General features: G+C 35.9%; 1 pseudogene; it reads left to right on the forward strand.

Moving 5' to 3' along the window:
• LOC132522606 (protein zyg-11 homolog A-like) overlaps window positions 1-13,195 on the forward strand; it is a 49,306-nt pseudogene extending 36,111 nt beyond the window's left edge.
• Window positions 13,196-19,120: the final 5,925 nt, after the last annotated feature.

Below are 19,120 nucleotides of genomic sequence, written 5' to 3' on the forward strand. Positions count from 1 at the left end.
AAAATATACACTCTACTATATATAAAATAGATAACTGACAAGGACCTACTGAATAGCTTGATTTTTAAAAGCAGTGCACAATGGCTTGCAATCCTTCCCAGGTAAAATCTGACTGAAATGGGCTTAAGATAAAGAAGGTATATTAGAATAATGTTCCCCACATACAGTGCTTCACTGTAATCATCAACTAGGAGAATCAGTTTAATGGAAAGGAAAATACTTAGCCAAATTAAAAAGTAGTGAATATCAATCTAGTAAAAATAAGAAAGGCAAATCCATAGTGACAAAAGTTCAGTCAATCACCAGGCTTCCAATAGCTAATTTAGGACCAAGTCAGTGTGCAGAGGAGTTTAATGAACCTTGAAGTAAGTCAGCATAGAATTGAGTAAAACTTGGAAAAACAGTGTTGAAATTAGCACACATGCTGGGGACATCAGTGGAGATTTCTAAGTTCTATGTGAAAAAGTTGTCGAGAGAAGATGGAAAACTGGATCTGAATGCATGGAAACTGAGATAAACCTCAACTTCCAAAATAATTCTGGCCTACCATCAGTTGACACATAACCTCCGCAGGCAAAAACTTGAATTTTGGTTGAAAACTTCAACCAGAATTACCATAAAATAAAATTCTTCCTTAAAAAAAATCAGTCATTTGCCTTCAAACTTCAGTTTTCTCCCATTAGGCCTCATAATATGACTGATTGTCAGTTGCCAAACTGAACTTGTAAAGGGAAATGAAAGTTGATCGTGTCAGGTATAAAACCACTATTTGGATAATATTCACATGTGAATCTTTAGTGACAATCTTCACCCTTGGCAAAACTGATTTAAGCAGCCTTTCTGTTCCATCTGGCGACACAAGTTCCAACTAACTTCTTTAGACTTCACCCCAACAGCCGCTTCTCTCATCCTGAACATTTCATATACTTCTGAGTATACCATATTGTTTGATTAGTTAGGGCTCCCTTCATTATCAGGGATTAAAAACAAGCTTGAACTAGCTTAGGCCAAAAAGGAAATAAGAGCATATTGAAGGATGGTCAGGGTTGATCTAAGGAGTCTGGGATAATTGGATATAATTGTTTTAATCCTGTTGGGACTGGTCTGTTTCCTGTAGTGTTGGCTTCTTTCTACAAGTCCACTTCCTTCTTGCATCTGTTTTGTTTTCTTCAACTGTGAGGCTAGAAATTTGGGGTTCCAGTGTGTATTTCTGCGCTCCCACATTCTCAACCTCATCTCCAGTGTGAAAGAGCTGTAAGGGAGGAAAACTTCTCCTTCTCTTCTAGATTCTTTGCCTGGCCTGATTATTAAATTGACACAATACAGATTAACAACAGAAAATAAAAACTTTCATTGTGTACATATGGGAATGCCAAAGTTGTGAGGCTCTCTGGCAGTCAGGAAATTGAAGCTTATATGTCATCCTGAGCTAAGGAGAAGGGAGTAGGGGTCTGCGACTTCAAAGGGGAAGAAAATAATTCACAGGAATATGGGAAGAGCAAATGTTTGGTAAACAAATGTTTGCCGTGGGCTTTCCTGGTGGCGCAGTGGTTGAGAATCTGCCTGCCAATGCAGAGGACACGGGTCCGAGCCCTGGTCTGGGAAGATCCCACATTCCACGGAGCAACTAGGCCCGTGAGCCACAACTACTGAGCCTGCGTGTCTGGAGCCTGTGCTCCGCAACAAGAGAGGCCGCGACAGTAAGAGGCTCGCGCACCGCGATGAAGAGTAGCCCCCGCTCGCCGCAACTAGAGAAAGCCCTTGCACAGAAACGAAGACCCAACACACCCCAAAATAAATAAATAAATAAATTTATTTTTTAAAAGAAAAAGAAAGAAAATGTTTGTCGTGCTCTGCAGATAAGTCTTTCTGATGTAAAAAAAAAAAGTCATCTTTTGTAATAACTCTCCTCCTGATACAGGCTCCCTATCTAAAATCTTTTAGGCAGTTGAGGGGGAGGCAAAAAGCTCTTCTTGAGTCTGTTGGGCCTTGATTGTCAGTTCCATATAAGCCATATGCCAAAGTGGCACATTTTGGTGTGGCCTGTCCTGAATCCCATCAGAATCTCTCTTCTCATCATTCCAGCAAAATATCCCAGAGAAGAACTTTGATTTGAACTACCTTTGTGTGAAGGAATGACTCAGAGACAAAAGAATTGAGGAAAGAGAACTCTGTTTACCAGAAATGCAAGGGTGTCAGACTTAGAAGGACTGAATAATTAAATAGAAAATGCAAAAGACATTTAAAGGGAAAAACACAATATTACCAGTTAGTCTATTCAGATTTGAAAAAAATTTTTTTCTCATGATTATCATATTTATAAAGGTATCAGCTTTGAAAAAGTCAATGATAAAATCGTTTTCCTTAGAGAATCAATAATTTGTAGGAAAATCTAAGGAATTAGTCTGGGGACAAAAGCAAAAACCCTGTTATTTTTGGTTTATCTCAGGGTACAAAATGCTCACCACTCACTTCCCACCAAAGGACTTGCTATTCACACTTGGCTAATGTTGGCAGGGATATGTGTTAGTTTTGTTCCCATAGTTCATACTTATCAAGTGGTTATCCCTAAAACATGTCCATTCCATAAGTTTGTTTTGTGATTTTATAAGCCAGTATCATTAATTTTATGCTTTATTTGACCAATTTCATTTGCATAGATGTAACAAGAGGTGTTAATTCACAGAAATCTCCTTACTTTGATTAACATAACTAGAGCCATACATTTAAATAACAAAAATTCAACTGAGCAAATTTTAGAGATAAAATTGGCTTTATTAAACAATTTATGAATTGGGCAAAATCCCATGTAACAATAGAAAGGAACTCAGCTCTGTCAAGCTACAGAAAAGGAAAGTTTTCAAAGGCAGAGAAGGAGAGGAAAAAAAGGAAATTATTAGCAAGGAATGCATTGTTTTAGGCAAGGTCACCTTCCCAAGGGGAATGAAAAGGGTCTATCAGCGGATTTCCTCCATGCTGACCAGGAAATTCCAGGTTGGATGGTTAAAGGTCATATTCCTTGTGGGGGTGGGTGTTGAAATTGCAATTAGGTTAAGTATTAACTCTTGGTCTTCTGACCTGGGGTTTAGTACAAGTGACTCCTTTTTGGGCCTGCTGTCTCCTTTTTTAACACATATTGTTATGGCTTAGAAGTTATTCCTGTACAGAGGCCTCACAGTTTCCCTAAGCTTATAACTCCATTGTAACTTCAGAAATATTTTCTTTTTATTGTTATTAGTTATTTACTGAGGTCAGGAACAAAGAACCATTCCATGTACCTCAGCTGGGCTATATACCATAGTATCTGTAATCTAAGGAACTCTAGAATAATTTATAGATAGATTTCTGTCTCACCATATGCTATCCTTTTACGGTGCTAGACCAGTCATATTGTGGATTAATTTGGGGAGGGGCTTTATGTTTTTCAATAGTTTGTCAGCATTTGGACTCATCCTTACTTCTTATTTTTTGTTTCCCAGGACATTTCTTCTTTTCCTTTTTTTTCTTTTTCTTTTTTTTAACACCTTTATTGTAGTATAATTGCTTTACAATGGTGTGTTAGTTTCTGCTTTATAACAAAGTGAATCAGCTATACGTATACATATATCCCCATATCTCTTCCCTCTTGCGTCTCCTCCCACCCTCCCTATCCCACCCCTCTAGGTGGTCACAAAGCACCGAGCTGATCTCCCTGTGCTATGGGGCTGCTTCCCACTAGCTATCTGTTTCACATTTGGTAGTGTATATATGTCCATGCCACTCTCTCACTTTGTCACAGCTTACCCTTCCCCCTCCCCATATCCTCAAGTCCATTCTCTAGTAAATCTGTGTCTTTATTCCCATCCTGCCCCTAGGTTCTTAATAACCTTATTTTGTTTTAGATTCCATATATATGTGTTAGCATACAGTATTTGTTTTTCTCTTTCTGACTTACTTCACTCTGTATTACAGACTCTAGGTCCATCCACCTCACTACAAATAACTCAATTTCGTTTCTTTCTATGGCTGAGTAATATTCCATTGTATATATGTGCCACATCTTCTTTATCCATTCATCTGTTCATGGACACTTAGGTTGCTTCCATGTCCTGGCTATTGTAAATAGAGCTGCAATGAACATTTTGGTACATGACTCTTTGAATTATGGTTTTCTCAGGGTATATGCCCAGTAGTGGAATTGCTGGGTCGTATGTAGTTCTATTTTTAGGTTTTTAAGGAAGGTCCATACTGTTCTCCGTAGTGGCTGTATCAATTCACATTCCCACCAGCAGTGCAAGAGTGTTCCCTTTTCTCCACACCCTCTCCAGCATTTATTGTTTCTAGATTTTTTGATGATGGCCATTCTGACCGGTGTGAGCTGATATCTCATTGTAGTTTTGATTTGCATTTCTCTAATGATTAATGATGTTGAGCATTCTTTCATGTGTTTGTTGGCAATCTATATCTTCTTTGGAGAAATGTCTATTTAGGTTATGTGTTTCTTAATTAGCCTTCATAAAGTGTTTACATTTTGTTTTACACCTTATGTACTCACTATTTTAAGGAAATGAGCTTGCGTATATTTACCAAGTCCATTGTTTTCTTTTTTTAATTTATTCTTTACTGAACTATAGTTGAATTACAATGTTGTGTTAATTACTGTTGTACAGCAAAGTGACTCAGTTATACACATATATACATTCTTTTTCACATTCTTTTCCATTATGGTTTGTCACAGGATATTGAGTATAGTTTCCTGTGCTATACAATAGGACCTTGCTGTTTATCCATTCTGTATATACCAATTTGCATCTGCTAATCCCACACTCCCAGTCCATGCCTCCCCCAACTCCTCCCTCTTAGCAACCACTAGTCTCTTTGCTTTGTCCCTGATTCTATTTCTATTTCATAGATAGGTTCATTTGTGTCATATTTTAGATTCTACATTTAAGTGATAGCATATGATATTTGACTTTCTCTTTCTGACTTACTTCACTTAGTATGATAATCCCTATTTGCTTCCATGTTGCTGCAAATGGCATTATTTCATTCCTTTTTAGGACTGAGTAGTATTCCATTGTGTATATGTACCACATCTTTATCCATTCATCTGTTGATGGACATTTAGGTTATTTCCATGTCTTGGCTATTGTGAATAGTGCTGCCATAAACACAGGGGTGCACGTATCTTTTTGAATTATAGTTTTGTCTGGGTATATGCCCAAGAGTGGGATTGCTGGATCATATGGTAATTCTGTTTTTAGTTTTCTGAGGACCCTCCATACTGTTTTCCACAGTGGCTGCACCAATTTTATTCCCACCAACAGTGTAGGAGGGTTCCCTTTTCTCCACACCCTCTCCAGCATTGGTTATTTGTAGACTTTTTAATGATGGCCATTCTGCAAGTCCATTGTTTTCTAATTCATTAATGACTTTGTTGTAAATTAGTCTCATATTTCCTGTGGGTTTATTTGTTTTATTTTCAAGCATCTTGAGTAGGACTTTATTTTTATTTACTCCCGTAATAAATTAAAGGAAGTATATCTTCCATTGGTGAAATATTTCCTGAATTCCGTAAGTTTTAATATTATGCATTCTCATTGCCATTTATTTCTGAATACTTGAGAGTTCAACTTTTACTGTCTTTTCTTCCTTGATAATGATTGAGATTGTTTCACAGTTTCCTAGAATTTTAATCTGGGCAGGGAGGGGTCTATCCCATTTGTTCTTAAGTTCTAGATTTAACAAATTTCATCAGAAAATAATTAACCTAATTTTAAATACTTGTGGAGACAGTAAGTTGAAACTTAACCTACACTCTGTATGCATTGTATATAAAAACATTTTACATGTGGGATCTACAGTAGTCAAAGTCATAGACACAGAGAGTAGCATGGATGTTACCAAGGGCTAGGGCCATGGGGAAATGGGGGAATGTTGGTCTAAGGATACAAAGTTTTAGTTATACAAGATGAATAAGTGGTGGAGATCTAACGTAGTATGCTGTAGGGGAGGAAAAATAATTTCCCATCTATCCTTCTAGGTTCTTGGCTAAGACACCCCTGTAACAAAAGAGAGAGTAACAGGAGAAAAGCATTTAATTTCATACACATGGGAATCCCAAAGATACCAAGCTCTCTGACCGTCAGAGTGTTAAGATTTATATGCCATCCTGAGCCAAGGAGAAGTGGGGAGGGGTCTGGAACTTCAAAGGGGATTAAGACAATTCACAGGAAGATGGGAAGAGCATATGTTTGGTAAACATATGTCTGCCTGTTTGCTGTGCTATGTGGCTAAGTCCTTCTGATGCAAAAATAAAGTTATGTTTGCTAATATCTCTCTTTCTGGTACAGGTGCCTTATCTAAATTCTTTTAGGCAGTTAAGGGGTAGCTAAAAAGCTCTTCTTGAGTCTGTTGGGCCTTGATTGTCTTCAATTTGAAATAATCCATAATTCACATGCCAAAATGACACATTCTGAGACACCCTGCCCTGAACCCCATCAATATATATGCCTAGTACATGATATACATATTACATAGTATATATGGTACATTGTATTTATATAGTATATAATATAATGTAATATATATGCATAATGCATATATATACACATATGCAGTATGTATGGTGACTATAATGAACAATACTGTACTGTATACTTGAAATTCAAAATTTGCTAAGATGATAGATCTTAAGCATACTCATGACAAAAAAAGAAAGAAACGAAAGTGGTAACTATGCAAGGTAATAGATATATTTATTAGCTTAATTGTAATTATTTTACAATATTTACATGCATCAAAACATCAAGCTGTATATTTAAAATATATGTATGTAAATTTTATTTGTCAGTTATGCCTCAATGAAGCTGGCAAAACAGAAATCATCTTGTGTTAAGGTAATTTTAGTATATATAATTTAATATATAATCCATATATTTGTGCTCATAAAGTATATGTATGCACATATATATCATGTTATAGTCAACTTTCTTCATTTGTACATCTAAAGGTCATCATCGCTTGTGCATCTAATAGACTTATCAGATTTACAAGTGTACAAAAGAAAATTATAAATCACACTCTCCGTTTCTTCAAGACTACTTCTTTCTCCAATTTTTCTTGTATACATGAATGCTAAGACTTTTCACCTAGTTTGTCAGGCCAAATCACCTAGTAGTTAATTTATTCATTTGTTTCTTCCACTATTACCCTATTTAATTCATTAAGAAGTCTTATTCATTCTATCTCAAATATAAATATGTACTGAGTCTATTTCTCTCCATATCTCCTGTTACCTCCCTGGTTAAAACTATACTAATATTCACTAAGCTTGTAACTGTAGCTTTCTAATTGGTTCCCCTCCCATTAATTCTCAGCATAGCAAACAGAGTAGCCTTAAAAAAAAAAAATTAGCAGCCCTACATTTTCCACCCTCTGCCAGTTACCATCCTCATTCCATATGCTTAACTTTATCCAGTTGCTTTTCATTGTTCCTTGAATAATATCCAAACATGTTGTTGTGGTCTATATACTATAGCTAATATCTATCTCTTAAAACTTCACTCTTCACTGTCCTCCTTAATACTGTGCTACAGCCACTCTGTCTGGCTTTTTGTTCTGTACAAAGCATGGCTTATTTCTACCATTGGGCTTTTACACATTTTTTCCCTGTGTCTGGAATTCTTCCCCACACAACCCCGGAATTTTATGTACCTAGCTGTATCTCATTATGGTTTGATAAAACAGTCCATCCTCAGAGAGGGCTTCCCTGACCACTCTTTTTAGGTGAATTTCTCATTCACTCTCTGAATGTATAATCCCCAATTAATTGATTCCTTTTGTGTTATGTTCACTTTCTAAGTTACCTTACTAGAACTTAATACCATGAAGAAGAGGAACATTGTAGTCCTTGTTCACTACTCTATCCTCAGTACTTTGTGTGAAACATAAGGTAAAACAATAACTATTGTTGAATGACTGCTATCTCTTCACACCAAATGATACCCTTCACTTCTCAGAAAACTATGTCCCTGCTCACAAGAAGAGAGCTTGGTCCCTTGATCCTTTCAACAGAAAATGCCCTCAATAGTTGGTCTACTAGCTTTAGGAATGCCCTAGGTTTCTGCTGGATGATCATCAATGTTTGCCATTTCCCAGGCTTGTAAGCATAATTAAGTGAGGAATGAAATACTCTAACCCAATTCAAAGCAATAACCGAAGATCTCAATTGTGGTCTTTAAAATACTATTCTTACTGGTACATGGTTTTTGGTTTGATTGATCCTACATGAAATGATATAATTTTCTAAAGTGATATATTTTTCTTCCTTTTAGATAAAAACCCTCTCCCATACTTCTAATCAATAGGTCCCTCGTATTGTGCCTTAGGGCATTTAGTTTCTCTTCTGTTCATTTAGTGGAATGGAAAGTATTACAACAATTTTTAACATCTGCCTTCTTAGGGACTCTGAAAGACTTCAGTTAATTAGTTCAATTAAGTGATCTATTTTTGCTGCTGGAGAGTGGCTCTGAGGGCTAAGAATGAGAACAGACAATTCCTTAATTCCACTTAATTATAACATTTATTTCTCACATTTTCCTTTATAACAGCATAATGTTAGATTTTGCTTTTGGATCCAATCAAAGCTTATTGTCTCCATCTTGCTGTAATAAAGTTATTATACCTTTCTGTATTATATGCTTCCTTGATATTTCCTTCTCTAGTTCTTGTTTTGTAAGCATTTTTGAAAAGTATTTTTTGCCATTTTTATTCTTCTTCAATGATTTTGAAATTACATATTGTCATTTCAATTCTGATCCCTCAAAAAATTGTGTGACATAATAAATGAATTTTTTTAAGGTACTAAGTAATGGGATAATTTTTTGGGGGGTAACATGTTACCTATATATAAAAACACAGATGCACTGTCTTTGATACTGTGCATCAATTTGTACCAAAAATAAAAATCATCCCAGTGAAAAAGAAAAATACTACCCCTCTGAACATAAATATACTACGTAGAATTTTTGCTGATATAATCAGAGATTTTTTTCATCCAAATTATTATTCTTACATATTAATGTGTTTTCTTTCAGTTTTTTGAAGTAACATCTGAATGCTTTTATAGCCATGTTAAGGATTATTATTGAGAAAATTTTATTATTTTTTATCATCTCTACTTGTTTTATGATATTCCTTTTATTTTGATTATTTTCTTGATTTGAAGCATTGCCTTGGAGCCATTAATTATTTGATCAAAATCTCTTCTCTTTAAACTCTGTGGTTGTTAATCCATTGCCTTACCATATTTTAAATATCCTGCCCCCTTCCCCAGTGGTGATAATTTTAGGATTTATCTGATGTACTTTAATATCTAAAATTTCATTGGAATATGTCTTTGTTGTAGTTTCTTATTTTTTTAATTATTCATTAATTATTTCCATAGGAAGTTTTGAAATTTACTTTAGATCAAGAAAATTGTATCCTATCATTTCAATTTGGTAGATATTAAAACATTCCCAATAGGAGTGCAGTGTGCCCTATTCATAGAGTAGGCCCATATTACATCTCACAGGAATCCAGGCCCAGCTTGACACCTTCTCCCTTCTCGGGCATCATGGTTTACTGGTTCACTTCTTGCACCACAGCTTCTGGAACAATACCATTGTCCCTCTCTACTTTCAAAAGGATGCCCTGGGCTGCTACATGGTGCAAGAGGAGGCATCTCTCCTTACTCTGGCTAATGTCTGCCTGAAAGATCTGATTGTTACCTTGGAGAGATTGTGTTCTGAAAGATGTGGTGGAATACAAAGTCTTTCGAAGCTATGGAGTTTCCCTCAGGGAGTAACCAATTAATTCCTTGGTGTGATGCCTTGACAAAGATCCATGTCAGTGTTCCATTAGACTGGTATGATGCTGCCAAGTTTGTTACGAGATGGCTCTGAAGGCATGCACATAGTGGCAGTGAGCTTCCAACTCTTTTCTAGCCGTGCAACGCTCATCTCAGCAAACTTCACAACCTAAAGGAAAGCTCTTCATGGCAATCAAGGATCTTCTAGCGGTAGGAAAACAAAAGAATACTGAGAATTCACATGATGTCGCTCTCTTGTTTACTTCGAAAGCACTTTGGAATCTTGAAGATGAATCTCTAGCTGCCTGCAAGCAATTTATTGAAAACTGAGGACTGGCACTCTTCATTCAAGGCTTGGAGAACAACATAGCTGAAGTCAGAGAACTCTCTTCCAAGCTAGTGACTGAAGATGTAGTGAAGCATATCAGCAGTTTGCTTCACAGCAAAGAAGTGGAAGTCAGTTGTTTTGCTGCAGGCCTCATATACCATCTGATATCTGATTAACAGCCTTGAATATTCCATGATCTTCATAGGAGTGCTCTTTTCCAGGATCTGCATGGAAACATCCAGAAATGGCCAAGTTCAAGGTGTAATATGACAGCATTGGTGACCTACAGATACTTCTTGGTACTGATGCTGAAAACTCAGCTTCTGTGCACCAGTGCCAAATTGAATCTCAGAGACAGATTTTTGTGTGAAATAGAATAGTTTTATTGCTTTGCCAGGCAAAGGGGGACACAGTTGGCTCATGCCCTAGAAACTGTGTCCCAACCAGGGGGGATTTGGTGAGGAGGTTTATAGCAATGGTTCAAGGGCGGGGTTGCTGATAAGGATCAGGGTATGTGTAGAGCCTGCATTGCTTTAATCTGGCCACAGGTGGTCTCCTGATGAGCTTCTGTGGTGCTCAAGGTTATCAAACTGTGACCTTCTCTCTGGAATGAAGCATGCTTCATCAAGTAGTAACATCTCCCAGTTGTTGGGAGTTTGAGTTCTGCAGAAGAGCTCAAAGATATTTTTATGTGTACTCGAGTCAGAACCAGGATCCTGCCCCAAGGCTGCGCTATTGTTTCTTGACTGCTCCTCCCTTGTCTCTGTATCCCCTCCCTTCCCTGATTAGCAACCGTTTGAACCTACCCTTTGGAACTCAGGGAAGGTCCTGGAAGCTGAAGCCTAGTCCCAAGAAATGCGGAATACAGAAAGGCTTCCACGCCCAGGAGCCCCACAGGGTCCTGCTCAGTTTCAGTACTACTCTGGTCACTGTGGGCTGTGTATGATGTCTGCTGTAAAAACCCCAGCAAATACTGCAGCTATCGTGTGGCATCTAGGAGCACAGTGAGGCAAACCCCAAAGCACAGGGGATCGCAGCCCTCATTCTAGATGACTTCAGAATTTATTTCAGCAATTTTCAGAAATACCCCTCTGTGTTGAATGATCTTATTAACCTAAGGGACTCCACAGATATATAACATATGTAATACATATAGAGACAGCTTCAACAAAATATATAATGTATAAATATTACACACAGATATGTGTATGTGGTGTATATATATAATATTTTTTACTTTATAATTTTGGTTGTAAATGGTGGTACATTTATTTTAAAAATGATTTTATTAGTTATTTGTTGTTGCTTAACAAATTACCCCACAACTTAGAACTTAAAAGCAAAAACATATATTATCCCACATAGTTTCTGAGGGGTCAGAAGCCTGATATGGTATAACTGAGTAAAGTCAGATGATTCTGTCTCAGGATCTCTCAGGAGGTAGCCTTTACCTTGTTCAAGAGGGAGTCAATAATTTCAGCCCACAGTCAAGGTCGTGCACACCAGGACCTGGTATTGGGAGCCATCTTGGAGGCTGGTTACTACAGTTTCACACTTTAAACTCAAACTCAAAGTACAGTAAATCCCTCCTAGTTACTGTTTACTAAAAATATTTAATGAATATATTTGGTTTGTCACCAGGAGAAAAAAGAAAACTATAGGCAATGAAGTCTATTAGAAAGTGCCTGGGTGGCAACCTGGGTTCCGCTGCTTCTTCTTCCATTAGTAATTAACTGTGAAACTTTCAAAAAATTATCTGTTTGTGACACAGATTCCTCATCCATTTATTTATTCAACAAATATAAACTAAACACTTATGCATTACTCCAGATGTTGGGATACATTAGTATAAATATTCCTGCTCTTATGGAGATTACCTTCTAGTTGACTTCCAAATCAATATGTAGCTGTAAAAATCAGGTTAGAGATCTGTTTTTATAAAGACAAGTGAAAGTCTAGAAGAAGTTCCAAAGGCCTGGGTTTAAAGTCAGGAAGTAGGACACAGATAATTCCCAAATTGCAAAGTGTAGAGCTAAAGGCAATCACAAAATCAAAATGTTTGGACTTCATTTACATGGAACAGCATTAGGGAAGAAGCTGAACATAGGGCAACCACCAGAGCAAAGGGGTTCAGGATTTGAAAATAGTAGAGCTTGAAACAACTCCCCAAGTCTTTACTGAGTAGTCATATGTAATTTTTATTGGGGAATTTAAATTAAGCTCTGTGTGGGAAGGGAGCTGTTAAAGAAGCAATTCTAGCTTGATCAACGTACTAAGACTATGCTCCTGTTAATTGTACAGCAATATATTTCCCAGGATACATGGCAGGAGACACTAAGATAATGCTGTGTAATCACAGGGTTTTAGAAATGTATCTTCTCACTGAGGCCAACACTTTTCCATATAATATTTCTGTACTGATTAACTAGGGGGGTTCACTAGGAATGAATCTTACTGGACCTCATATAAAGATGGCAATATTATGAAAGTTGAAGCAAATAAGGCAGGAACACTCCCCCAGCGTACAGGGATTTCTAGCATATTTCATGAATTTCTTTCATAGAGTGTTTTGTTACTGAACCAAACTTAGGTCTGCTTGTCCACTGGCAGTAAAGCCAGTCTGCTGACACCAGGTTGTGATGATGATTTTCAGGAAAGCATTTTTAAAGGCAAGGTGAGTGAGGGGAGTTGCAGGGTATGTAATCAGCTGGTGCACAATTCTCTAATTGTTTGATGGTGAGTGTCATAGCTAGCGTTAACATTATCAATCCTCAAGCTCCAATAGGCCTGGGGGCTATGTGCTCCTGGTCATTAAGTCGTTAACTTCTTCCATTTGGTGGGGGTTTTAGCATCTGTAAAACAACTCAGGAAATGTGTATCAGGTACTGTTATCTAAGTACTGCAGAGAGGAACTAAAGATTCTGTGACCACTATATGGCTGATTTACTGTTTAGATTGTTGCCAGTTCTCCTGGGCCGACTGCTACTTTTGTCACTCCTGGGCCGACTGTCACTTTTGTCACTAAGAATCTTTAATTCTTGAGCCAATCTTGTGTGACTCAGAGGAGGCCTGGGAGACTACAGGTTTCCACAAACAAGAGGCAGGCAGAGGACATGCGGGGAGGAAAGGCCCCACAGGGTCCTGCTTAGTTACATTTTGTTGATCTTTTTTTGTTTGTTTGTTTGTTTGAAGGGGGAGGGGAAGATTTAAAGAACTCCTAGATTTTATTGCATAGTCAGTATGTGCAGGAATCCTTGTGAGTATGTGTAGGGGGAGGGGCTCATATTTGTGTGAAAAGGAGTGTTCTGAGCAGAGTAATATGTATGTTCTCAGCTGAGGGTGTCTTTAATTTCTCAATTAAATACTTCATTTAAACATCAAAAAATGGCAAGCAGAAGTTGGAAAGGCTTCTGGAAGTTTAATACAAGAGTACTCTAAATTCATCTTTACTGCTGGTTGAACAGAAAGAATTCAGGAGAACAGGAATCTGGAGGGTGGTGCAGAAGGATCCAGGGGTTTGCATTTCTGGGAATATCCTGCCATCTATACAGCCTGTAATCTAATAAGGCACAGCTAGTGAACAGGGCTCAGGCACTGGGAGCCGAAGTATTGCAATATCATTGTGCAATACAACAAAAGCATAGGGTCACACTGGGTCCCTAGAGATCAGGGATTGCTTTGAGGGTATAGTGGAACTATTCGCAGAGTTGCTGGACTACAATGGATATTACTTCTCTTGATCTCAAAAGCTAGATAGAAATTTTAGCATAGATTCTCATAAGATGGGATTAGATTATTGCAGTATCCAAACCAAGAGGGGAAACACAGAAATAGGAAAGCATAATAAGATAAAGAACCAAAGACTGGGGCCTTGAGAGATTTCCATAGCTTTTGGGGGTATAGAGATACCTTGTCAAGAGCATTAAGACAGCTTAGGTATACGGTCTTTAGGTAATAGGAGCCATAAAAAATACTCTTTTATTGTCGTTGTTTTTAAATTGCTGTCTCATTATATGTAGACAAACACTTTTTTGGAATTTTTTTTAGTTATATAAATATTCCTTGAAGTCATTTCCTAATACTACATATGTATTCGTTATAAATGAGAATTAAATAGGTTAACATACGTGGTTGTATTACTTTGAAATGTTTAGGGCAAAAATGAAATAAATTGGGATTAAAATATAAATATCGATGGACTTCCCTGGTGGTGCAGTGGTTAAGAATCTTCCTGCCAATGCAGGGGACATGGGTTCAATCCCTGGTCCAGGAAGATCCCACATGCCGTGCGGCAACTAAGCCCATGCACCATAACTACTGAGCCTGCACTCTAGAGCCCATGAGCCACAACTACTGAGCCCGCGTGCCTAGAGCCCGTGCTCCGCAACAAGATAAACCACCGCAATGAGGAGCCTGTGCCCTGCAACAAAGAGTAGCGCCTGCTCGCTGCAACTAGAGAAAGCCTGCATACAGCAATGAAGAGCCAATGCAGCCAAAAATAAATAAATATTTTTTTAAAATTGCCATCTCTCAAACCACTAAAAAAAAAAGTTAAAAAAATACAAATATTGAAAAAAAAAATATAAATATTGATACTTGATTTAATACTTGTATTATGAATTAAAGGAAAAAGAATTCCTAAGAATTAGCGTTGATATTTCAGATTTTTGCAATATGATATCAGTAAGTTGAATAAAGAAGGAAAAGAAATTTTGAAAGTGCTGACCCACTGATTTAAAAGAATGTGTGGCAGAAGTTGAAATAAACAAGGAAGTAGCTATTCCTAATGTTTCTGTTACCTTCTACTCAGTAAGTACTCCCAAATGTCCATTTTTTTTTTCCATTCTCTCTTCTGTGCTTCTTATTCTCTTATAATTAACTATTTGTCATCTGCTTTGGGCATTCTCATTGACATAGGTACCTGAAATCCAGTGTCTCAACTGCACTCAAACATTTCTATTTCTTTGTGAACATCCAGAATGGATGTTTGTTTCTTTAAGGAGTAAGAATTTTGCAGTGTTTGCAGTGCGTGATCCTGCTGTAATATGTCTTGATTGTGATATTGTTTATGAGAGGATATATTGCAGAGGGGTCTCTGAAGTTTGATAGCCCATGTTCGCTTGAAGTTCACCACTTTCTTCACATAGCAGAGGTCCTTGTTTGCTGATATATTTTCTAATTTCTCAAGTAATAATGTATGTGTCAAGAGAACAAAACAAGTTAAAATAAAATCATAGACATGAAAATAGTGACTCATACATGTTAGGCATTCAGCAAAATATTTAATTAAGGAAATGAATGAATGGAACTAAACCCTTTGTAAACTGATAATGAGATATATTCAATGGAAAGTGTCACTTTTCCTCAAAAAGTTAAAAAAGAAAGTATCAGATTTCTTCCCCTTAATATTTTCAGTTGTAAAATAGCATAAGTAACCTAGTAGAGACTAATGTATTGCACATTTGACAACTGTCAGAATTTTGACCTCTGTAGGGGTCATATGATCCTAATCAGCCTAATCTAGATGATAAATGTTAAAAGCTGGTATTTCAATGAAATGAACATAGTCTGAAGCCATTCTAGAACAGAAAGTGTGCTGTTCATTTTATTTTCCCAAATGATTATGTTATCACAATATGATTTACTAAAAAATCCTTTTCTCTCCCTGCTGATTTGAAATCTAAATATCAAGAAAAATTTCATATATATGTCTATAACTTTCTGGTTCACAATTCTTTTCCATTGCTTGCCCTACTAGTCTCTATGCCAGAACTATAACATTGTAATTACTATATCTGTCATATTTTAGTACGTGGGGGAACAAGTTTCTTTTGATTTCACTTTTTTGTAAAAAATTATTCTATTCAAAGTTTTATTCTTCCCGCTGAATATAAAACTATTTTAAAGTTTCATTAAATAAGTACTTATATTAGAATTGTATTTATTTATATATTATATTAATTTGCATAGAATTAACATCTTACTAATTTTGGGTTTCCTGTTAGGGAGTCAGTCAGGTCCTATTTTGTGTCTCTAAAAAAATTTGTGTAGCTTCCTTTATATTGGTGATTCTAACTACTTGTTTGTTTTTATGATATTGTTCATTACAATTGTTTTTATGAATTAGGTCTTGCTTTCTGTTGCATTTTTTTCAGGATAATTTAGATATCTAGGGAAACTATACTTTTCATATATTTGTTTTATAACTACCCATTTTACTTTCATGTTAGATAGCATAATTGTTTTCAGTGGATTCTCCCCAGGTTTCAAGTAGATAGTCATGTCATCTTCAAATCATAAATGTTTTTGCCATTTCTTTTTTTAAATTATAGGTCTTATTTCCTCTTCATGATTTATTATATTGTATATAAAATCCATAGTTATGAATTGCAGTGATGATAGTGAACATATTTAAATGGAATGCTGTGTTTCACTGAGAGGTTTTGATTTCAAACAATTACTCTGAAATAAATTAAGACTTTTCAGATCATGTATTTTTGAATTTACCTTATTAACATGGAATGTTACATTAATAGAATTCTTCATATTGCTGAACCATCCTTTGATATCTTTTTTTATATGGCTCCTCTTCACATAATAGACAATATAGCCTCCCTCACTTTTTCAAGATTTACCACCTTTATCATGAGTATTTGAGTAAAAAAAGTCCATGTTTTATTTCCACTCAGAAGGTGGTCCATACTCTAGTATATTTCATTGTTTTCTGGCTCCTAAGCAGTATTCTTAACTTCTGTGGCTGCTCTTTTCTCTTCTTCTATGAGAGTCCGAGCAAGAAATACAGATTTTATTTTCATTTACTCAAAACATTGCCAACAAAAGTTGTGCATAACACTCTCTAAAAGATTTCAAATTCACAATCAGAATTTTCTTTATTTTCAGAAACGATCTGCCATAGTCAATTTTTCGATGATTATATGTCTCCTTAGACTGTTTACTTTCATTTCTGTGACCTCTATTTCCTACTATTGTCTTTTTCATAATTCAAATCACAGTTTGCCATACAGATAGTGCTATGTAGTAGGCATATTTTGCTAATAATTATATGTTGGCTTTAAAAAATATGAATTCACAAATAAAATTAGAAGGTCACTTTTGTTTTTTAACTCTAAAATGTTTGTCATGTTAATTCTGGCTTCATAAAACATTTTTGGAAAATTTTACATTATCCTCTATAAGCTTGAAGGTTTTATATTAAATTTTCTTTCTTACACGTTCAGTGGAATTAATCCTTCAAGCTACAGGATATGGTATCTTTTTGGTTATTTGCTATTCCTTAGCAAAATTCTGTAATTATTGTAATTTAATTCACATCTGGCCCTTATTCTGTTTTAGTTTTTCCCAAATATCTTTCTCTTCAAGTTTGGTTGGTATCCTTCTAGGAGCTTTACCTATCTTTCTTTCTTCCTCTCTCTCTCTCTCTCTCTCTCTCTCTCTCTCTCTCTCTCTCTCTCTCTATCATTTGTTTATTTCCCTGTTATATAGTTTGTCTTTCAAGTTAGATTGGACAGTTCTATTTGAATCACCTCCAGTGTTTACCGTTTGTTATTTTATTATACAACTTTGTGTATACATGGGTAGTTTATACTTTTCAATTGAGCATGTTATTCATGCATCACTCATATAACATGTATCAATCATGTTGCATCTTCACATTATTTAGATGATGTATATTCGTACATAAATTAATAGATAAGCATATATCATTGATAAACAAAATACATGCATTACATGCATTTATAATAAATACATATTTATTTTTGTATAACAATATATGAAACAATTTATATTAAACTACACACACACACAGCATTATCTTGGCCTCCTTACCTATGTCAATCACAGTGACATGTTAATTTTGACATATTTTGAGAGACCACTTTTGCATATTTCTAGTGATAACACAAATTTTATGATGTGCATAAATACTTTAATAATAGTATTGGCATATCAATTATATTTAAGGGAGATTAGGGAAATTAGCTATGCTCAAGTATCTTTCTATTCATAGTTAGTTTCTTTTCTTCTCTTTTCTTTTTTTTTTTTTTTTTTTTTTGGCTGTGCCACGTGGCTTGTGGGATCTTAGTTCCCAACCAGGAGACCAAGACCAGGGATTGAACCCAGGCCCTTGGCAGCAAAAGTACAGAGTCCTAACCACTGGACTGCCAGGGAATTCCCCTCAAGTTTCTTTTTAACAATATGAATTTTGGCACTGCCTTTTAGTTTACCCACCATGTATCAAGTCTTAACTTACTCTTTATGTAACAATTAATGTATGCTGCTTTGAGATGTGAACTCTTTGATATTTACAAATGGATGACTATCTACTGTAACTACAGTTGAGTGTCCGGTATGAATAGTGTCTTGAGTTTCCCTGGAGATTATCAATATTTGATTTCTTATTAACTTAAACATGGAATGTAGTATGTACTTATGTACTGGGTATTCAGTGTATGTATAACTGAGAGTAGGATTTGTACCACTTTGCATACAGAAAAGCATTTTCTCAGCTACATAGTGATACAGTACGGGGAAGACGTTAAAAAAACCTTGCAGGCACAAATTATTGGAACCTGTTTGGTCAGCAAAGGTGTTATGCAGTCTCATGAAAACAAACTGCTGAAAAATGTCTTGTGCTTTCCTGTTTTAGAGTTACCTGAAAACATGGCATAGCCAAAATTGCATTAACTATGGATAGAGTCCTGTTTTGAAATGTAATTGGAAATTTGGCTGGAAGTTTTTTACAAGAGTATTTATAATAAATAGAGTCTAAAATTATACCATCCTTAAAGGTTTGGTCAGAGAAATTGTTATATTGATTTTATGATGCCTTCAACAAATTAAACTTGTTTTCCTAATGCATGTACTGTTTAGAAAAATATTCATATATATCCTTATTAAATGTTTGTTGCTAGATTAATTCCATCATAATTCTCTTGTTT

Source organism: Lagenorhynchus albirostris, chromosome 7 (assembly GCF_949774975.1).
Source record: "Lagenorhynchus albirostris chromosome 7, mLagAlb1.1, whole genome shotgun sequence".
Lineage (NCBI taxonomy): Eukaryota > Metazoa > Chordata > Mammalia > Artiodactyla > Delphinidae > Lagenorhynchus > Lagenorhynchus albirostris.